General features: G+C 55.7%; 1 long non-coding RNA gene across 1 annotated transcript; it reads left to right on the top strand.

Moving 5' to 3' along the window:
- The first annotated feature begins 2,111 nt into the window (after positions 1-2,111).
- On the top strand, positions 2,112-19,829 carry LOC123855191 (uncharacterized). The gene is made up of 3 exons (XR_010408165.1): positions 2,112-3,695; positions 15,649-15,770; positions 18,312-19,829. It is a non-coding gene; the product is annotated as an uncharacterized LOC123855191 (long non-coding RNA).
- Positions 19,830-20,234: the final 405 nt, after the last annotated feature.

A 20,234-nucleotide genomic window follows, 5' to 3' on the forward strand; every position in this document is an offset into this window, starting at 1 on the left:
GGAGGAGGAGAAGGAAGGGGGGAGGAGGAGGAGACCAGGAGAGGAGGATGGGGAGGAGGGGAGGAGGAGGAGAAAAGCAGGAAGAGGAGAACGAGGGGGGAGGGGTAGGAGGAAGAGGAGGGAAGAAGGAAGAGGAGGAGGAGAAAGAGGAGGAGGGAAGGAGGAAGAGGAGGAGAAGAGCAGGAAGAGAAGGAGGAGGGGAGGAGGAGGAGGAAAATGAAGGGGGAGGGGGAGGAGGAAGAGGAGGAGGAGGGAAGGAGGAAGAAGAGGAGGAGAAGGAAGGGGGGAGGAGGAGGGGACCAGGAGGGGAGGACGAGGAGGAGGGGAGGAAGAGAAGAAGAGAAGGAGGGGAGGAGGGGAGGAGGAGGAGGAAGGCAGGAGATCCCTTCAGCAGTCTGCATCGGATGCAGGATGCAGCACATTCTGGAGCTGGACATCATGCTCCCTTCCACCCCACTGGCCAGAAGAGAGACACAGTCATATCTACTTGGGACCTTGTGTCTTTAGTAAGGGTGGATTCTGAGATGGTGAGTCCTTGGGCTGGACCATCCCAAGTCTAGTTACAATCAGTATTCTCACCTAAGAAGCAGGGTGGGTAATGTAGCGGCTTCTGCCGTGACACCCATCACACCGGTTTTAATGTGGGTGCAGATATTCTGTTGAGAGACCCAGAGAACCCAGCGTGCAGCCTGGATATATGTTCTCACCCTGGTTTCTCTGCACAGAGCTCTGTGATCTGCCAGGGTCTCAGTCTGGACCCCGTGCAGACCGGGTTCAGGCGTGAGAGCAAGGGGTTCATTTGGGAGGTGGCCTCAGGAGGCAGGGGGCGGTGGTAGGGGTGAGGCAGACGACGGGGAAAAGAAGGAACCAGTTCAGGGTGACCAGTGTGGGCAGCAGGGCTCCCTCCGTCTGGGCCTCGGGGGGACTGCATGGATCACCCTCATAGGGTTTCACCTGGGACCACTGCCCGCCAGCTCTCATGGCACTGGTGGAGGGCCGCTGGTTGCTCCTGGGCCCATGGGGGAGACTGTGTCCCAGGCTTCTCCCCCGGCTCTCGGTGGTTTGCTGGCCTCTTCGATGTCCCTTGGCTGGTGGATGCATCGCCCCACGCCCACCCTCATCTTCACTGTTCTTCCTGTGTGCGTGTTTGTGTCCGCCTTTCCCGTTTTTATAAGGACGCAGTCATGTTAGATTGGAGGCCAATGCCAGTATGACTTCATCTTAACTAATTACATCTTCAAGGATCCTATTTCCAAATAAGGTCACATTCTGAGGTCCTGGGAGCGAGGCGTCCACAATTCAGCCCGTAACCGGGCGGAAGAAGGAGGGAAAGGGGGCTGCCAGGTTACCTGTGGGACAGCCGGCCTCAGGCGGGTGCAGCCCCACGGGCAGGGAAAGGTGTGTGTCCAGCTCACCTGCAAAGCAGGGGCACCATGACACCTTCCCGTGAGACACTTAGTGTTTGAACTAGTGCTTCCGAGCAGCGACCACGTGGAGGGAAGCTGGAGCTGCGCTGGGTGGACTTCCATTTGCCGCTCATCGTGGCCTGTGGTTTGCACAAGCCGAGGCAGCCGCGGGGGCCTCACCTGAGCCAGGCGCAGCCGGGGGGGGGGGGGAGGTGGGCCCCCGACTGTGCCGCGGGTGCCCGTTTTCAGCCTCGGGGTGCTGGGGCCGCACGGGGAGAGCAAATGCCTCACCCGCTCCACACACACTCGGCATCTGAGCGTGCTCCAGGGTGTCAGCATTCGGGCCCGAGAGCTAGTTGCTAGCCATCCTCCTCCCCCTGGAGAACAATCCGTTTAAAACTTCTGAGCTGTCTAGACTTGTTATCTGGCCCCTAATTCCTGCGAGCCCCGAGCGGGCAGCAATGGGACAGTCGAGATAGCAAGAGGGTGAAGTCATTGGCGTAAATCCTGCGGCAGGAAGTCGGTCCCAGGGACGATGGATGAGCGTGGGGCTGGTGCCCGCACGGGGGGCAAGATAACGCGTCTAGACTCTGCTGGCCATTTCCTCCTCTTCCTTTAGGTGGCCTATCGGCCGGCCCCCTGCCTTCCTGCTCGCTCTTCCGGGCCTCGCAGGAGAGAGCCTCTCAGGAAGATCTCGGCCGTTTCCAGCGCGAGGCGGGGCGTGGGTGCTCTCTCTCAGCCTCGGTGCTGGCGGGGGCCGAGGCCCTTCTGGAAAGGCCCCGGCGGCCTCTGTCACTTCGTCATTTCTGAGAGTTCAGTGGGTTAGGGGAAAGATGACGTTTTCTCTCGCCGGTCTCCAAAGGTCAGTGGAAGGTCACTGGTGGGACCGGGAGGACACAAGCTGATGTCACACAGACCCAGAGACTTCCACGAGCCCTGGGGGAAAGCCTGAGGCAAGTCTTATCTAACACAGCCCCTGAGAGCCGCCGAAGGCTGAATCACCTCGCACTTCCGGAAAGAGGAGTTAATGTCGCTGGCCCGTGCGCTTGCCCGGTGATCCCAAATCCCGCTGCTCGGGCGGGAGAGAGGTCAAAAGGCCATTTGGTTCAACCCCCCGCCTGCGGGCAGGCCTCCCCCAGCAAAGGCACCGTGCGTGTTCCCTCGCGGGGCCACAGGTGAGGATGGGCGGGGAAGCAGCCGGGAGCACCTGGAGGGAATGAGGAAGCGGCAATCCCCAGCACCTGCTCACAGTGCGTTGGGTGCGCAGGGTCGCGCTGCGGTGGGCGCGGGGCCTCTGTGCGGAAGGCCCGCGGTGTCGGGAGAACAGCCGCGGCCACGGCGGCCACACACACGACAGCATTGGGACAGCAGTAAAAGCAAAAATGCCTTGAGCACTTGCCATGCGGTGCGGCGGCTGGACAGGCGAACCCCATCTCACTGACTCGTCCAAACAAGCCCGTGGGCTGGAGGGGCAGGTACTGTTAGAATTATCCCCAAACTGAGGCTCCGAGAGGGAGGGAATCTGCCCAGCGTCGCCTCGCTGGGAGGAAGGGGGCCCAGGACGTGGACCCAGGCGGGGCTGGCCTCAGAGCTGCGGGGTGGCTGGCCAGGGGCTCTGCCTCCCGTGGGGGCGCCCCGTGCTCGGCGGCCTCCGTGGCTTCCTGGCCGCTGCTGGACAGGTGGTTGGAGGAGACCCAGGTTACACGGCTGATACACAGAGGGTCAGACGTCCCCCCACCCCCAGGCCTCCCTTGAGCCCCTCCTGTTCCTCCGCGTGCAGTACCCTCCGGCAGATCTGAATGCCCCATGCTCCGTGGCGGAGGTGGAGGCAACTTCCCCCCACCAGGACGTACTCTCCCTACGCTCGCTTCACTGAGGTGGATCCAGCACGTACTGTGTTCCCATCAGACATACGAGAGAAGCTGTGCCGTGTGTGAGAGGGGTCAGGTCACCAAGAGGAGCACTTGTCAAGATGCAGAAGGACATTGAGAGTCACCCAGCCACTGACAGAGCCTCAGGCGAGAGCTGGACCCCAGAAAAGGCAGCACAGAGATTGAGAGGGACGAGGAGGGACGGGGCCAAGAGTGACTTGGAGTCCCAGATGGCCACGGTGGGGATGCCACCTAATGTGGGAACCCAAGGAGAAGTGACATTTGTCAGGAAGGCCCCATCAGTAGGGGGCATCCCAGGAAATAGTATACAGCCATGAAGAAGAATGACGGGCTCTTTATATGACAACATGGAAGGAACTTCAAAACAGATGAATGAACAACCACAAAGCTCCAAACCGTATGTATAATGTGCTTCCCTTTGTGCAGACGGGGCCCGCCCTGGAATGACTTCCCGTGTGTGCAAACTTACGTGTGTAGTGTGTGTGCTCATGGACATGCGTGCATACAGTCACCCGCTTCTGTGCCTACGAGCTTTCCAGGTATTCGAACCCCGGGCAGGTGCCCGTGTGGAAAGGCCACAGGGAAATGCCTTTTTGTGCCTTGAATTTTAGCCATATGAATATATGGTCTTAAATCCGTCCTGTTATCTAGTCTGACGTTCTCTTGAATAGTAAATGGCCCCCTTTGTGCCAGGGACCTCCACCCCCAGGCGTCCCAGGGGCGAGCAGCAAGAGAAGCTTGGGGGTCCCCCCCACTGCCGGCCAGCACCCTCCATGGCGCCCACACCCGGTGGCCTTGCTCAGCGTGGTGCTGGGACGCACGCCCCCAGATGCTTTTTGCAGCACCGCTGTTCTAGAACCTGCGCCAGAGCCCCGACTGTCCGCAGTCCCAGCAGGTCCTGAGCAGCTTCCTGCAGGGTTAGCAAACGAGTTCTTTCAAGAAGCTTAAACACCTTCCCCCAGGCGGGAGGCCGGAATCCTGGGAGGCCGACGCCCAAGGATTTATTGGCCTCCCCAGTGCTCGGACTTTTTGACTTGCCCGTTGAGAGAGGCAGGGGTCAGGGGTTATCTCCGGGTGGGCAGTTGGGGGCTGCCTGCGGCCTCTCCCTCCCTGCGGCATCTGCTAGAACCATTAAGGGGTCCCCCCTTCTCAGCAACAGTGGGTGTCCAGCTCGGGTTACCGACCTCCGAGCTGCCCATACACCGAGCAGACCCCAGGCAGGGCCGAAACGGCGGTTCACGATTCCAGTCAGGAGGGGCAGTGGCAGGAGGGATGGACAGGGAGACAGTCCCCCATTGGAGCAGATCTGAGGCCACTTGCATGTGGCGTGCTGTGGGGACCATGGGAGGTGGGAGGGGGACGTTTGTTCTTGCCGCTGAGGGTCCGGAGGCAGTCGTAACAAATGGCAGCCCGTGAGCCTTGTGGGAGGCCCCGGGGTCAAAACGGAAAGAGTCACAGGGAGGGACCGCCGCACTTTGAATTGCTCGTTCAGGCCGCCAGAAGGCAGCGCAGCGAGGCCTGGGCGTTCCTCGCTGTGGAACTTGGGATGAGTGCGCCCTGCTCTGGGCCTCAGTTCACACATCTGTAAAACGGGACGGATCATTCCTCTCTCCTGAGTGTCCGGCTGAAGGGAGATGAGGCAGAGCCAGTGCACGGCCGTAAGAGCAGCCCCTCTGAGGCCATGCGGCCCAGCCCCACAAGAGCACCCTGTGGGGATTCCGTCCTTGTCCCCATTTTACAAGACGCTGAAGCCAAGAGAAACAGAAACCCACCCAGCATCTCAGAGCTAGTGAGAGGCAGGCCTGGATTTGAACCGAAGCCCGTGCTGGGGTCTTCGTCCATCGGCCCGGCTGCCTCCGGCTGGCTTTCCCCTTGTTACTGGCCCCCTCACCCCCCGGGCAGTGATCTTCCTCGGCCACCGGCCCCTGCGTGGCTCGGGCTCCTGTGTGTGCAGGTGAGCTGTGATGTCAGGCCCGCGTTGTTTCCCAGACTCCGTTTAACCTGGAGGATGCCCTTTCTCAAGGCCCAGCGAGGGAGGACTGCGTCCCCTGTGCGATCTCCAGAGAGATTTATGCAGTTTGGCGGGCTGGCCGTGCATTATTACATTTCCTTCTCCTTCATTAATCTTGTGGCGGCGCTGGCCCCTCCTGACAGTGGGAGCTGCAGCCTGCAGGCCAGAAATCTTGCACAGATGACGAGGGCGCGGGCGAACAGGCGGGCGCTTATCTTGGGAGAGGCCTCCGCGCTGCCTTGAGGACCGGGTGGTGGGCTGCCCGCCACCCCCGGGGAGGAGGCCCGCTCCCCTCTGCAGAATCAGGTGCTGACGGCACCGCTCGGCACCGTGGAGGAGCAAGTGCGGAATGAGCGGGACGCTTGGTCCCCCTGGATTCATGCGGGGCTCAGGCAGCCAGAATCACTTTCTTCTTGTTGGTTTTCGTACTGTTTGCTGAGAATTTACAGTGGCTGCTGGGCCACGTACTTTCCTTTCATTTCCTTATATTTATGTGTCTCGGTGTCCTTGGACGGACGTCCAGCTCATCACCGCTTTCTACACGAGGACACGGTGGCCCAGGAGGCCGGAGGGACAAGGCCCCCTGTCAGCAAGCAGCACAGTTAGGCCAGGTCCAGGCCAGCCCAGCACTGCTCGTGTCCACGGCCGCCTGGGATGGGCTGTGGGATTCCGTTCTTCATTCATTACTTCTGTAGCAGCCGTGCTGAGGGACCGTTCACACGCCACGCAGGTCACCCGTTTAAAATGTACGATCCAGTGGCTTTTAGAATATTCATCCCAATACGTTCCGGAACGCTTTGTCACCCCAAAAAGACCCCTCGTCCCTTTAGCTGCCACCCCCAAAGTGCCCATTCCCAACGGCCCGAGCACTTCCCACTCCGCTTCCTGTCTCTGGTGCACATTCCATTGACGACCCCTGTGTCTCATCCGTCCTGGTCCAGAGTCCCCACCGCCTCCAAGATGCCTCAGGGCCTTCCTTGTCTCCTCTGGGGGGCCGTGCTTACTGCCATTCTGGTTGGAACTGCGAGGGTGTGGGGGGCACTTTGGACCTTGGGGCTGTAGCCCTCAGGGAGCGGGAGGCCCAGTTCCAGGGGGTGGGGGCAGAAGAGGGCAGGCGGACCCTGCTGGGGATCCTGGTGGGCAGTGGGCAGTGGGGAAAGGGAGCCATCGGCTACATTGCAGGCCCTGAGTCAGAACAGGAGGTGTAAAAGGAGGAGTTGGGGTCCAAGTGAGGACGAGGGGGCAGGGGCTTCAGCAGAGAAAACTGAGTATGCCAAGATGAGGAGGTAGGAGAACAGGGTCCCTTTAGGAACGTTGAGGAACTCAGTGTGAAGCCCAAGAGGACCGGTGGGGTGAGGGCAGGGCAGGCTGGCCTGGAGTCACGAGGACACTGGAGCTCAGTGGGGGGAGGCTAGTGAGCGCCCCCTCCCCAGTCTGTGCACAGTCCCCTTGAAGGCAGCTGCACCTCCATTTTTCTGAGTTCCCAGCTCCCAGGCAGGTGACCCAGGGGAACCGCAAACAGAGAAGCTGGCCTGGCTGCAGAGCATGAGGACAGCCCCGGGGCGCAAGCCTCCCCAGCAGCCTGTCTGAGTAGGGAGCGGGGTGCTACCGACAGGCTTGGCCGCCAGCGTGCGGCCCGCAGTCTTGTTGCGTTTCCCACCGGCCGGCTGCGTGATGGGGCAGAGGAGGGCGGGCCCCCTGGTTTTCATGACCTGTCTTTAAGCGTTGAGGGCGCCGAAGGCCAAGGGGCAGAGCAGCCCAGGAGGTGGGGTGTATCTGTTGGTGGCGAGCGTGGATGGGGTCCCCCCGGGGCCGGTTGAGGAGACCTACCCCCCCCCCCCCACGGGACCCGGTCGGTCAGCAGCACCCTTGGCGTTCTGGGCTCTGGAACCTTTGGGTCGCCCCCGTGAGACAGTCACTGCTTAGACAGCACTGGCTTGTACCCCCAGCTCGGAGTGGCTCAGGGTTGTTCCGTAAACAAGTCACTCTCACTCCCTCACATTCCAAAACGTCTGCTTGAGTGGGAGACCAAGTTGGAGGTACAGCTCCTGCATGGAAGTCACACAGAACCGTAGCCCCGCCGGCCGAGGCCCCTCGCCCGTCCGGGTGTGGGGGCCGTGGCTCCATGTCACCCTCTCCCGTCCCCTGCCGCCCCCACCAGACCCCAGCGCTCTGTCTCATGCTTCATTTGGAAGCGTTCAGAGAGGACGTTTAACAAGGGTCTTGCGGGCAAGATGGCACCACTGTGGGACACAGGACAGGGCAGCTCTTCGTGGACAGATGACCCAAAGGTGTCCCCTCTGGGCAGATGGAGCCTAGAAAGGAGCGCTTCCCTGAGGCGTGGGGGTCAGTGCAGGGTGCAGGGCGGGCGGGTGCAGCCCCGTGGGCAGTGAAGGGACCCCACCCCCTTAGCCCTCTGTTTACCCAGCGGTTGAGCCCAGGAGCCTCACCGAGACAGGGCAACTGCCAGTGTTTATTAAGCTCCTCTGGTTTACCCACCGTGAGGGCCGAGTGATGGGGACGGAGCCTGGTTGCCTTCCAGCATTCCAGCATGGATCCGGGTAACAAATGCCCCATATATCCTCTTGCAGCCTGGATTTCCTGCCTGGCGCTAGAGAGCCGGAGAGGGGGTAGGGGTGGCGTGTAAGGTTTCCTCTGTCCTCCCCCCCCGTCCCCCCAGCTCCCAAACCATCCATCAGTCCACGGCTCACCTGTGAAACCCAAGGCTGGGAACCACAGTGCTATTCCGTTACAGAATCAAGATTTATCGGAACATGACAGGTCTGTGGGGCTTTTATGACATGCATGGCGCCAATCCCTTCTGTTAACCTGCTTGTCCCTGGTGGGCCGGGGGCGTTTTACGACTGCCAACACCACTCCATCTGCTCCTGAGCTTGTGGCGTTTTGACAGCAAGGACAAAATGTCCAGCTTTGTCCAGGCCCCGTGGGCTGGATTATCACTTCAGCACTTGCGAGCCGGGCCTGCGTCCCCCTGGAGCGAGACCCCCTGGGCTCTGCAGCCCCCTCCCCGGCTCGGCCTGGTGTGAATGTCATTCAGATCACGCTCTGACAGTCCCATGAATTATCTGTTTTCAGGCCTGCCTTCCCAGTTCTTTCATCTCCATAGCAGAAGCCACGTTGGGGTGTAAAGAGGGGGTTTCCTTCTCGTGAAATAATCCATTGACATCTCTACAAAGGCCCCCATGACACCTAAATTGCCTGTGTCTCATGGAAGGAAGACACGACTGGGGACCATTTGGAACCTCTTAAAAAAGGAGGTTGGGGCCTCCTGGAGGCTGCTGGGGAAGTGCCGCTCGGGTGGGCAGGAGGGACTCTGGGTCGTGGCCGGGAGCCTGGCCCAAGCGTCTTAACGATCTGGTTAAGAAGGGAAGCCATATTCACGTGAAGCAGAACCCGTCGGGAAGCTGGACGCTCTCAGACTGCTGTGACTTCTGCCCCATCCAGCACGTCCCCCTGGGGTCTGTTCTGGCCGGAGAGCTCGGGTGGCTTTCATGGCACTCAGTGCTGGCTCCAGCTCTGTCTGCTCCATGAGCTCCCCGCTCTCAGCGGGACCTGGCTCTGGGGTTGGGAAGTCGAGGGATGTTTGCCGTTCAGAACAGGAGGTGGGAAGGGGCTTCTCACGGTTGGGTATAGAGGGCGGGTCTCCTTCTCGCCATTGAGAAGGGTCCTGGCCGGAGGCTGCCACCTGCCTCTTCCCACTGAGACCAGAATGGGGAGAGGGAGTAATAGAAATGGCAACTTATGCTCTCTGTGCCTGGGCTCTGGGCTGGGGGTTTCCGGAAGCCTGTGAAGAAGGCACTCTGTGGTTTCAGTCTTGCGGGTGGGATAGTCAAACCAGTGTCATGCAGATGGTCCAGGAAGGGCTGAGGTGGGAACCCAACGGATGCCAGACTCATGTCCCCAAGTGGGAAGAGTCGGGCTTGCTATTAACCAGATCTTGCTCCCGTGCCCTGGCCTCCTTCCTGGTGTCTGCGCAGTGGGGAGGTGACAGCTGCCCCACCGAGTTTAGGACTCCAAGGAGAATCGGTGTGTGCACAGTATGCAGTAGGCACTCAGTAGTTGTTCGTGGACTGCGGTGTCTTGTGCGCCCAGGCGTCAAGGAAGCTGGGCCTGAAGCCCCACTCTGTGCTCTCCGCGGTTGCGTGGTCTCCGCGGTTGCGTGGTCTCGGTCAGGTCACGTATCCGCCTCGAGCCTCAGGTTCGTGTCTGTGAAGTGGGGACATGCGGCATCCACGTCACGAGATGCCAGCAACGTGCTCCACGAGGCGTGTAGTAAGTGCTCCACAGACGTTCACCCGAGGACAGCCAGGCCTCAACCGCAACCCCTGGAAAATGACTCCCATGTCTGAAAGTGCTCAGTGAGGCCCAGGGACAGGCACAGGCCTTCCCTGGACGTGGCTGCCTCCGTGCTGGGATTCGCAGGTGCTCCCGTGTCCCAGGCCCTGCTGCGGCTGCCTTACCCCATGGCTGCAGTGCGTGGCCAGCTGGGGAGGTGGCAGTTTGTGGGCCTTGGAGGGGCCGAGTATTTTTATTTGCAAATGAGAAATAAGAAACATGGGTGCAGGCCAGACCAGCATGATTGCATCCTCAGTATCCCCTCCGGACTCCCCACCGGGAGACCAGCAGGACGCAGATTCCTGCAGACATTCAAATAACTGAACTGGCCGTGACCTGAGCTAAAATTGAGAGAGGGTGGAGTGGGATGGTTGCCAGAGAGACGCTGGACTCCGTGGACGCGGAGAGCGGGGTGGGGCTGACCGCCCTGCACGGCCCCCTGCATTGAGCTCCGCCTGCATACTCCGCCTGTATACTCAAGAGAGGCATTATTTATAGTGGGACGGTGGGACGGTGGGACGGTGGGAAGGCAAGATGGTGCAGCCACTTTGGAAGATGGTTTAGTGGTTTCTTCCAAAGCTAAACATACTCTTACCATATGATCCGACAATCGTGCTCCTTGGAATTTACCCAAAGGAGTTGAAAACTTATGTCCACACAAAAATCTGTGCACAGATGTTTACAGCAGCTTTATTTATAATTGCCAAAACTCGGAAGTAGCCAAGATGTCCTTCAGTGGGTGAATGGAAAAAGGAACTTCAGCACACCCAGACAGTGGACTATCATTCGGTGCTAAGAGGAAATGAGCTATCACGCCAGGAGAAGACCTGGAGGACCTTTAAGTGCATATCATTAAGTGACAGAGGTCGGTCTGAAAAGACCACATAAGACAGGATTCCAACTCTGTGGTGTTCTGGAGAAGGCACAACCATGGAGACAGTAAGATCAGTGGCAGGAGTGTGCGTGGACAGGGCGAACAGACAGAGCACGGAGGATGTTCAGGGCAGTGAGATCTTTCTGTGATGCTGTAATGGTGAATACACATCATTATACATTTGTCAAGCCCAGAAGATGTCCACCGCCGAGAGTGAAGCCTAAGGGGAACTATGACTTTGAGTGATGATAATGTATCAGTGTGGGTTCATCGACTCTAATAAATGTAGCAGAAGATGTTAGTCACAGGGACTCTGTGCATAAGGGACACAGAGGGACAGGTGGGGACTCTGAACTTTCTTTTTCGGATTTTCTGTAAACCTACAGCTGTTCTAAAAATAAATTCTATTGACTTAATAATAATAATAATAATGAAATAGTACCAGTGTGGACTCTGGAGCCAGCCTGCCCAGATTTGAACCGTGCCTCGGTTGCCACAGTGTGTCAGCTTGGTGAGGCTGCCGAGCCCATCTCTGTAATCAAACACTCCTCTGTGCCGTGGGGACAGTGTCCTGCACGGATGGGACTGCGGTCCCCGATCAGGTGACTTTCAGCAGGGAGATGGTTCTGGATTGTCTCTGCAGCCCTGGCTCATTCAGCTGGAAGCCCCGAGAGCAGAGCTGACGCTTCCCTGGAGAAGGAGAAGCCCCGCGTGTGCACGGCGGCTCCAGCCCACGCCCGAGAGGTCCGGCCAGGGGCCTGCGGATGCTGGACTCGCCCGGCGGGCCCCGCCTTCACTAAGCCAATCCCCTGAAATTGATCTCTTACTATCTCTCTCCTGCTGATTCTGTGTCTCTGGCGGGATCCTGACCGGCCAGCTTCTACTGACAGGCAGTTCTTATGGCATTGGAGGCGAGGAGGGTTTAGATGACCCATATATTCAATTCAAATCATGCTTTTGGCAAAAAGAGGAAACTGAGCCTCACTAAACAGTCATGACACCCCCTCTGGAGTCTGGGGGTCAGCAAGGTCAGGGACGGGTCCAGGTCCGTGCAGCTCCCTTGCAGCCAGGCCAGTAGACAGAGGTTTGAGGAGCCCAAGGAAGGCTGGCCGTGGTGGTCGGAACCTGACCACTTCCCACCCCGACCTTGGACATGATCCCGGCGTCCGCCTCCCACGGCAGATGTCTTCCCAGGGGACAGCTGAGAGCTTCCAAAGGGTTTTTATCAGAAACAATTGGAGGATCTAGCTGCTCCTCAAACGTTTCGAGTTACACATTTTTTGCATTCCTCCTCGACCTGGCACTGCTGGGACGCTGCCATTTAAAAAATAAATAAATAAATCTGGTATTCGAAATTAAAAAAACATCACAGCCTTCCTTTCCTTGACTCATTTCCTGTGGTGTTCCCCTGGCCTAATCGAAACCTGACAGGCTGCGTGGCAAAGGGCACCAGGGCAGGGTTGAGTGTGGAGAGTGGTGCTAGTCCAGAGGGGTGGGAAGAAGTGCGGGAGAGGGGGCTTCCCCTGCTGAAACCGAAAAGCAAAGGGAAGGGCCACAAGGAGGACATCCTGCTGTGTAGCTTGCAGCCCAGCCCTTTGAATCCGGAGAAGGAGTGAGCCTGTGGTGCCGGGGAGGTGGGCCCTCTCATCGTTTGCCTCTAGTCCTCTCTGGCTTTGCAAGGACGCCAGAGCTCCCGGGCGTGATGTCCTCCCAAGCGCTCCTACCAGGGGCAGAGGAGCCAAGTTTACCCCACACAGCTGGATAAGAATAAGCAAACTACTAGCAACCATAAGCATCTCAGCGAAGCCCACCACCAGGAATTCTGGAGGACAGTAGACAACAGGGTGCCCACACCCACACGTGGGAGAGCCGTTAAACTGCCCAACACCTTCCGTACTGGCATCTTACAGCGACGATGCTAATCCTAGCTAAGTGGTCGTCAGCATTTACCGTGGAGCAGGCACTTTGTGGGCATTTCCTCACTTTATCCTCAAAAGAATGCCATTGGCTGGAGAGGGTCGATAGCGTGATTGCTGCTATCATTTTATGGAGGAAGCGTTTGGAGAAGTGAGGCATCTGATAAAGGAATATCACACAGCCATGAAGGATGCCAAATGAGCGGGCCAGTGCTTTGAGCCCCTAGGTTCTGCTCATTTCAGGGGTGACAGGCAGAAGGAGGGCGGTTTCACAGAGAGCTCACTGGGGGAGTGGAAATACTCCGTACTTGATCCGGGTGGTGGCAACACCAGGGTATACTTAGGCTGCACACTTACTGGTTGTGCACTTCCCCGTGTATTTATAATGTCAATTAAAATGGAGGGAAAAGCACAGCACCCCCCCCCCCCCACTGACCTACAGCCTAGATGGGGTGACTGGCACACTCCAGGGAGTTCAGAGAAGGGATGTATCAGTAGAGACTAGAATGGGGCAGGAAGGTGATGTGGAATCGTAAGTTAGACAACGTTAGAGTCTCCTTTGGACCCCTGTTGGTTCATGAGACTGTCTCTACCTTCATGTATCATTTCCAAGGTCCACATCAATGTGTGTGCATGTGCACAAATCCCTGCCCTCCCGTACGTGTGTGTGTGTCTGAGTTGAGGTTTTGTGTACTTGCAGCAAATACGAAAAGCTTAAATGGACAGTTTCATCTGCATTGTTATCATCCGTAGTCTGAGTACATGAGGTGATTGCCCACTGGTTCTTGTTTTTCCTAAATGCTTAATCCCCTCGTCGGTGCCTATTGAGACACAGGGCAGAGAAATGTGGGTGGGAGCTGGTGCAGGTGGACTCGGGATGCTGCCTCTCAGATACTCACGTCACAGTTGTCACACGAATGTGCAGCCAGAGCTGCCAGAAGGGGACTGGGCTACCGCCCCCCAGAAGTCCCTCCTCTCAGCTCAGTGTCTCAGGAGCCCTTTGTAAAATAACAAAACCAAATATCACGGCTCAGAAGGGTGTGTTGTGGATTGACTACTTGCCAGCGTTGGAATGGTCGGTCCTTAAATGTGTAGAGCAGGTCAGATAGGAAATGAAATGCTCTCAAGCATGGGGGATATTCAAGAAGGTAATAATAAGAGAAGAACGCTCTTATTCTCTCTTTTGCTGAATTAAGGTTCTGAGCATATCTAAACCTAAGATTATTTCTTGAGTCAAGATGGTCATAACTGGAGAGTCTGCACCAAGCTCATGTCATCCCATTTGGGCTGGAAACAAGCAGCCCCACCCTGGTTAATAGAGTCACTACCTAGAACCTATATAGAGAACTGATTTTCCAGAAAACCCAATCAAATCAAAGCTAATCAAGTCAACCAACATCTCTTCAGAACCTGTGGTGTCCCCCGTTCGGTGTTTAGCATAGCGGGTCGTGAAGGAAAATGACACTGTCCATGCCATTCTGGTACTCATGGCTAGATCAGCCATACAGTCCTTCCCAGAGAGGAGTGGTGGCTAATTCACAGTGCGGTTAGGAAAGGTGGTCATTCTTCTGAGTCACAGCTATGAATGTCAGCCCCTCTGTACTATACACACACAGAAGAGCCTGCTAAGGGAGTTTCTGATTCTCAGAAGGTAACAAGTTCATACACACGACCTTCTGGGTGGATATTATGTTAGTGAATGGATATCGTCGAAAAGGCTGGAATTCATATACATAATTCAGGGAATGTTTTAGAGACAAAGTTGGTTACTTATTCCTTTGTGCCCCAGGTGTACTTTGGTCTACTGAATTATGATAATTACATTACAGAATTACATTACATTTATTAATATTCATGACTCTCTTCAACTGAATGGTGAAGCCCTTGGAAGTTGTAACTATGGTTTAATCAGCTCTGGATCCCCACTGCCTGGTACCTAGTAGATGCTTACTAAATACTTGTTGAAAGAGTTAATGAATGAATGTGTGAGTATGAGTGACTGAATGTGCTCTTGGGAAAATGAGCATTTTTAAGATTTATTTTCTCTTTTGGAAAATAAGGCTAATGTTGGCACTATTTCATTGTAAGGGTTGGGTAGGGTACCCAGAGCGCTGAGCAGTTGGGTGCTGACACATATTAAGTGCTCCATGTGGGACTGGGTGTTGCTGGTGATGGTGATGAGGATGAGGATGATGGTGGTCATGGTGATGTTGATGAGGATGATGGTGATGATGGTGATGATGAGGATGGTGGTGATGGTGACGATGGTGATGATGAAGGTAACGGTGGTGATGTTGATGAGGATGATGGTGGTGATGGAGGTGATGGTGGTGATGATGACGATGGTGGTGATGGTGATGACGGGATGGTGATGGTGGTGATTACGGCAGTGACAACACTGGAAGAGGAGAATAGAAAGGAAAATGAAGAAAGGAATTTACTTTGCTAATCATCACTAACAAATCAATGTTAAGGTTGGAATTCCATGGTCAGCCCTCACCAGAGCAGTTTCTCTGGAAGCATAAGACAAATGAGGGCTCTGCCTTGGAACTCCATGTGAACTCACCCTAGTGGGTTGGGGTCAAACTCTGGGCAGTGGATTGGCTCATTAAACAAATGACCTAATTTAGTACTTAAGACACCCAAAATTTACTAGACTAATTTGTCAAGTCATCCAGAACAACCAAACCACAAACAGTTGGCCTAGTAGGTTTTAATGGAATTATAGACAAAATTCAGATTAACCACTCAGTAAAAGGTTCAATTAAAGTAGAACTGACAATTTAGTCTCTGGAACACTGAGGGGACTTTTATGGGCTGGTATAAATCTTCTGGCTAATTCTTTCATCTTGTCCTTTCCATTTTTAGCACCTCTCAAGAATGGTTTATGGAACTGGGGAGTAGGAAGCAGGAAGTAGGAAACAGGAAGTAGAAGGGTTCTATTTTGGATGTGGTGACTGATAAGCATGTTCAGGCCCAGTTTCCTTGGGGAGCAGCTGTGGAAAGGGGTCGTCCCCCTGGCTGGCTAGCAGCAGGGACCGAATGACTGAGTCAGGGATCCAGCATCTGACATGAGCCAGAAATTTAAAAGTATTGACTGAAGTATGGTTACCACAGGATATGTTCTTTTAAATCTAAATCTCTGGTCACACCTCCCTCGATAACCGAGGTAATATTTGGCATTTTTCTGCAGAGCAGCCGGAAAGAGCAGCCCTTGAAGGTTTCACTGTTTCGAGGCGGTAGAAGCGGTTATGCGAGTCGTGTTGTGGGGCGCTCTCCTCCCTCAGATCACCTGGACAGCTGTCTGCTCACACGGTGAGAATTGCAAAGCTTCCCGTTTCAAGATCCATCTGGTTCTCACATCAGGCTAAGCCATGGCTTCGGAGAGAGCCAGAGCACACCCAGGAGATGCGAAAATGTAGGAACGAGCGTGTTTATATTGTATTTGCGTTAATGCTTCCTAGAGTTTATTTTCAAAGTGAAGAAAGAACAATGCATGGTAGGCTATTAAACCCAAACATAATCAGTTTAAAGTTAGGGGTGTGCTCCTAAGAATATTTTTCTCCTGTTCTGAAGGGTCCACTTGAGCAGGGAGTGGGGGTGGGGGACGGGCTGCGGCGAGCTCTCCTCGGGCCTGGGTCTGCCCCTGGGCCACTGCTGTTTGTCATATGGAGTGGATTAGCCTCTCTCACACTGTCGACTTGGGTGTTCTGCGCACAGCCTGTTTTTGCTGGGGTCTCGGTTTTGCTTTTTATAACGGCAGGAAGTGCCCCTCTCGGACCACATGTGAAATCGTGTGGGAACGGTGGGGAGGGGTGAGGGGGTGTGGACATGAGAAAGCCTCCCCTCAGATGGACGGGTGTGGGGGGAAGCGGGGAGGGAGAGATGCGTGCTGGCCAATTTAACTTTACGGGCCCGGTTGGCAGGAGGACGGGGAGGCGGAGGCTTTCTTGATGGAACCCGCCTGTCCCTAATAGATCTGCCCCTCATATTTACAATGCCGCGCAGAATCATGGCGGGGCCATTAAAGCACGACGGACTGCAGCTGCTGCTTAATTTGTTCTAAATTTCCTGCTGGCCTCGCCAGACATGTACAGGAAATGGGCGGTAAATGTTTAATAGGTCATACCTAACCAGACAATTAACAGGTGCTGTCATTTAGAAAATCCCAAACGGTGTGCGTGCCTATCCAGAACGGGATCAAGCGTGCCGTTTTGTTTTGTTTTTTCCTTTTGAATAAGGGCAGGTATAATGTGATGGGGTGGGACCCAACAGGGGACTTCATTGAATAAAACTCGGAGTAGGGGCGTTTCCCCGATCCCACCTGCGGTCAGCCCTGCCCTTCCGTATCCGAGGATGCTGCCCTGTGGAGGCCCCAAGCCGGGGACTTCCACAGCGAGTGGATGCTGGGCGCCAGGAGCCTCTGGGTTCACAGAGAAGGGGCTTCCTCACCTGTGGCTCCTTTGCCCGCCTGTTCCCTCAGCGGCCGGGTTGCGGGGGGGCGCGGCGCGACAGCGAATACAGAGGGCGGCAAAGGCCCTTCTATGGCCTAGGAGCGCTCGGATAGGATCAGAAGTCCAGTCAGGTTTGGAATGGAGGAAAGTGTGTGTGCGTGCGTGCGTGTGCATGCGTGCACACATGTGTGCATGTATGTACACCTGAGTGGGGTGGGGGAGCCATGTCATAGCCTGGCCAGGTTTATCCTCGCGGTGGGTCCCTGTGGCCATCTCACCCCAAACTCTCAGGACCTTCAGTTCTGCCACAGCACCTTATCAGACCTACCCCCTAGCCCTAGGAGGGAGGTGTCATATCACTTCCGCTTTTACGAAGGGGAAACTGAGGCACCCATGGGCTCAGAACCTTGCTACCAGCAGAGCTGGGACTTGAACCCAGAAATCTTGACTTTAGAGCCCTGTGTCGACAACACCACTAAAGAACACATCAGAAGAGAGAACACCACAGCTCCATACCCAGCCACCAACCTGTTAAGATGTTGACACCATTTCCTGGAGCTTTCCGTTATGGAATATGAATATATATATATATATTTTTTTAACAAAATCAATGTTTTGTTCTCTGTGGCGTTTTGCAACCTTGTCCTTATAATTACTCTTCAATGGTGATGACTTCCCGTTGTTCACAGGCAGAAATACAGTTTCTAATGGCTGCGTCTCTTCCATCTAACAGATAATGTGTTAAATGATTCAGTCAATCCCTTTTCTTGACGTTTAGGCTACTTCTAGTTTTTCTTATTTATAAAGCATGCATACCCTTGTTTATATCTCTGATTATTTTAGTGTTTTTATGGTTGGAGCGAAGGAAGCCAACACATACAATTCAGGGGGGAGGCTGGGCTGCAGAGAAGGTGGGAGCAGGGAAAGTAGACATCCACTTACGGCCTTGGTCTCTGGCAGAGAAGGTGTCGGGCAGGGTGGAGTCGTCATACCTGAGCGTTGTTGGATTCCAACCTGGACAGTTCCACTGACTGATTAGCTAACAACAAATGGTGAATATTCCCAGGAATGTAGCCTGAGCGAGAGAGGGAGCAGTGGGGGCTGAGCGCGACTCCGGGAGAGAGTCGCCGGTGGACGACCCCATGTGAAGTGTGCACGCTCAGTCTGCTCCTGGATCTGGTTCACTCCTTTCAGGACTTTGCTTTGTCACCGGGTCAAAGAGGGGGGCGTGGGATCCAGTCTCTGTTATGGGGTCAGTCACCCAGTGCCTGGCAGGGTCTTAAGGCTCACGGATCAGAACCCGCGTTTAGCTGGAGCTGAGGGAGTCATATGCACGCATAAAACTCAAGTCGTCCCTGAGACCTTAGGTCACTTGCATTTATCCCTCTCCCACCTCCCACAGAACAGCACCCGGGAAATGTAGACAGCGATTCAAGCCAGTGGGCGCTGTGCCAGGCTGGGTCAGCCCTGAGGGCCGGGAGCTTCCCCTGGGCGGCCCGCTGCCTTGTCTCTGGCCCGAGGCTCCGTACAAAGCCCCTCCACAGATGCGTGTGCGGGCAAACCCAGCCTGTGAGCACAAAAAAGAACCCACAGAGAACTTAGGCTCAAGATGTCTTTCCACCTCACCCCAGATGTCCGGAGAAGTCGAGCTCAACAGAGGTTTCCAACAGAGAGAATCGTCCCGTGTGAGGTTCTCGGATAACATGGGCATGTTGGGCAACGGCACGTTCCCCCACACGTCCACACCACCTTTACGTTTACTGCGATCTTGGGCATGAGAGCTGTTGGATTCGGGGCTGGCAGGGCAGTGACGAGGCTGCTCTGGGACTGAGCTTTCCCGGGACATGGGCTTCCGGGGGTGGGACGAGGAAGGTCCCTCGCAAAATGGATGTTGGGCACGTTAGCCAGAGGCATCTTCTTACAGAGGAAGTTACTGAAGGCTGAAGACGCCCGTGGCCCCCCGCGTTGGTGCAGCCGGTCAGAGGCTGAAGCGAATGCGCCCCCCAGGTCTCCCGACCCCCACGTGCCATGCCACCACCCCGTGCAGACATCGGGATGGCGGTGGTCGCGCTGGCTCCCGGGCGGCCCTCCGCCCCCATCCTCCCTGGTACCACCTACGTGAAGTTCAAGTCTACCGGGGTTCAAAAGACGGTTTAAAAACAACATCCGAAACGTCTTCCAATAGTTCATGACTAATGGGCTGGACTTGGCTGTCCAATAAATTGTCTACTCGCCGCTGCAGTTACACGGACGACCCTCAGGTGCCCTTATCAGCACTTGATGCTTGTGTAAACCAACCCTCATTAACGACAGGATGAAAGCAGGGACACTGTGCAGGCCTCCACCTGCTGTCCTCCTCACCCTTTGAAGCCCAGCTGCTAATAGCGCCGCCGACCACAGACCTAAAAGTGGGTGGCAGGTTATGCAGACATGTCTCCTTTCGAACTGCTGATGCCGGTTGTCACTTCTGCCAGAGGCTGCTTCTGTTCTTGTTGGTCACAGCAGAGCTGCCCTCGTGGGGCACAGTGATATCCCTACCCGAGAGATTTGAAGATGTGATCATAGATGTGTTAAAGTTTTTACACACTGTTCACTTAAAAACAGGATATTTTATCTAAAAACCGAGAGCTCTGGCTTTTCTTGCTCAGTCGGGAGACCCACCCACAGCTGGACCTTCCCTGTGGCGGCGGTTGGCTGGATGTGGGTAGGGCCGTCCCCAGGATGGGGACATGCCCTGTTGTCCTGCACCAGCTCGCTGTGTCCATAAGCCCCACACCCGGCCACTATACACGATGAAGTCTGGGTCTCTCATTCTAGTCCTTAAAACCCCCACTAGGAGAGAAGAGATGGGAAAGAGGGTACAAGAGGTGTAGAAAGAACCCCTGGCAGGAAGTCACCTGTCTGGTGGTCTGGCATTGTGTCTGGGCTCCACCGTGGATGTCACGTGGGGATTACCAGGCCACCTGACGCCTGGGCTCCTCACCCGTGTGAGTTTCAGGCAGGAGTGACCTCGAGAGTCCTTGCGAAGCTCAGCTCCTCTTTCTCTGCCATGCGGTGTGGAGTTTTCCATTCCTCACCTCCCTCCCAGGTGGGGAAATTCACACCAATGGAAAACGGTGGAAGGAAAACTCACTTGAGGGGTTCTGGGTCTGGTGACACCTGCCTGGGACCCAGAACAAGCCACCAAGTCTTTCTGGGCCTCAGTTTACAAAGCAAGAGGGTTGGGACAGTCTGTCCATGTGAATCAGGAGCCTTGGAGATGCCTTCTCCCCATCCAGGTGACATGGCCAGTGTTGAGAGACCACAAAGCCCAGATGTGTCCCCA

Source organism: Mirounga angustirostris, unplaced genomic scaffold (assembly GCF_029215605.1).
Source record: "Mirounga angustirostris isolate CCGP_5_RB_7025 unplaced genomic scaffold, mMirAng1.0.hap1 SCAF_16, whole genome shotgun sequence".
In the NCBI taxonomy this organism is placed as follows: Eukaryota; Metazoa; Chordata; class Mammalia; order Carnivora; family Phocidae; genus Mirounga; species Mirounga angustirostris.